We start from the raw sequence: 2500 nt of genomic DNA, 5'->3' as shown, positions 1-2500 counted from the left end.
CTAAGAAATGCTTTGCTCGAGACGGATTTCGATTTGGAGGTCCCCCGAGTTAAGTTTGCCCTTTATGACTCCTCGCCCGCATGCTCGTGCACACCGGCGTGCACGTGGGCATCGTATGCTAAAAAATGAAGTTTGGAGTTTGGGTTCAGAAATCTTATGGGAGCTTCCTAGAAGCCTAAGAAATGCTTTGCTCGAGACGGATTTCGATTTAGATTTCCGCCGTGTTAATTTTGCCAATTACGGCTCCTCGCGCGCACGCTCAAGCACCCCGACGGGCACACCGGCGCGCACGTGGGCATCGTATGCTAAAAAATGAAGTTTGGAGTTTGGGTTTGAAAATTTTACGGGAACTTCCTAGAAGCCTAAGAAATGCTTTGCTCGAGACGGATTTCGATTTGGAGGTCCCCCGAGTTAATTTTGCCCATTACGACTCCTCGCCCGCACGCTCGTGCACCCTGACGTGCACGTGGGCATCGTATGCTAAAAAATGAAGTTTGGAGTTTGGGTTTGAAAATTTTATGGGAGCTTCCTAGAAGACTAAGAAGTGCTTTGCTCGAGACGGATTTCGATTTGGAGGTCCCCCGGGTTAATTTTACCCATTATGACTCCTCGCCCGCACGCTCGTGCACCCCGACGTGCACGTGGGCATGGTATGCTAAAATTGAAGTTTGGAGTTTGGGTTTGAAAATTTTATGGGAGCTTCCTAGAAGCCTAAGAAATGCTTTGCTCGAGACGGATTTCGATTTGGAGGTCCCCCGAGTTAAGTTTGCCCTTTATGACTCCTCGCCCGCATGCTCGTGCACACCGGCGTGCACGTGGGCATCGTATGCTAAAAAATGAAGTTTGGAGTTTGGGTTCAGAAATCTTATGGGAGCTTCCTAGAAGCCTAAGAAATGCTTTGCTCGAGACGGATTTCGATTTAGATTTCCGCCGTGTTAATTTTGCCAATTACGGCTCCTCGCGCGCACGCTCAAGCACCCCGACGTGCACACCGGCGCGCACGTGGGCATCGTATGCTAAAAAATGAAGTTTGGAGTTTGGGTTTGAAAATTTTACGGGAACTTCCTAGAAGCCTAAGAAATGCTTTGCTCGAGACGGATTTCGATTTGGAGGTCCCCCGAGTTAATTTTGCCCATTACGACTCCTCGCCCGCACGCTCGTGCACCCCGACGTGCACGTGGGCATCGTATGCTAAAAAATGAAGTTTGGAGTTTGGGTTCGGAAATTTTATGGGAGCTTCCTAGAAGACTAAGAAGTGCTTTGCTCGAGACGGATTTCGATTTGGAGGTCCCCCGGGTTAATTTTACCCATTATGACTCCTCGCCCGCACGCTCGTGCACCCCGACGTGCACGTGGGCATGGTATGCTAAAATTGAAGTTTGGAGTTTGGGTTTGAAAATTTTATGGGAGCTTCCTAGAAGCCTAAGAAATGCTTTGCTCGAGACGGATTTCGATTTGGAGGTCCCCCGAGTTAAGTTTGCCCTTTATGACTCCTCGCCCGCATGCTCGTGCACACCGGCGTGCACGTGGGCATCGTATGCTAAAAAATGAAGTTTGGAGTTTGGGTTCAGAAATCTTATGGGAGCTTCCTAGAAGCCTAAGAAATGCTTTGCTCGAGACGGATTTCGATTTATATTTCCGCCGTGTTAATTTTGCCAATTACGGCTCCTCGCGCGCACGCTCAAGCACCCCGACGTGCACACCGGCGCGCACGTGGGCATCGTATGCTAAAAAATGAAGTTTGGAGTTTGGGTTTGAAAATTTTACGGGAACTTCCTAGAAGCCTAAGAAATGCTTTGCTCGAGACGGATTTCGATTTGGAGGTCCCCCGAGTTAATTTTGCCCATTACGACTCCTCGCCCGCACGCTCGTGCACCCCGGCGTGCACGTGGGCATCGTATGCTAAAAAATGAAGTTTGGAGTTTGGGTTCGGAAATTTTATGGGAGCTTCCTAGAAGACTAAGAAATGCTTTGCTCGAGACGGATTTCGATTTGGAGATCCCACGCGTTAGTTTTTGCCCATTATGACTCCTCGCCCGCACGCTCAAGCACCCCGGCGTGCACGTGGGCATCGTATGCTAAAAAATGAAGTTTGGAGTTTGGGTTCGGAAATTTTATGGGAGCTTCCTAGAAGCCTAAGAAGTGTTTTGCTCGAGACGGATTTCGATTTGGAGGTCCCCCGAGTTAGTTTTGCCCATTATGACTCCTCCCCCGCACGCTCAAGCACCCCCGCGTGCACGGGGCATTGTATGCTAAAAAATGAAGTTTGGAGTTTGGGTTTGGAAATTTTATGGGAGCTTCCTAGAAGCCTAAGAAGTGCTTTGCTCGAGACGGATTTCGATTTGGAGGTCCCCCGAGTTAATTTTGCCCATTATGACTCCTCGCCCGCACGCTTAAGCACCCCCGCGTGCACGTGGGCATTGTGTGCTAAAAAATGAAGTTTGGAGTTTGGGTTTGTAAATTTGATGGGAGCTTCCTAGAAGCCTAAGAAGTGCTTTGC

The sequence above is a fragment of the Cornus florida genome, unplaced genomic scaffold, assembly GCF_030987335.1.
Source record: "Cornus florida cultivar Cherokee Brave unplaced genomic scaffold, ASM3098733v1 CherokeeBrave_3.0.0_Hap2_scaffold_2, whole genome shotgun sequence".
Classification (NCBI taxonomy): Eukaryota; Viridiplantae; Streptophyta; class Magnoliopsida; order Cornales; family Cornaceae; genus Cornus; species Cornus florida.
Note: the sequence above shows the minus strand (reverse complement) of the source record.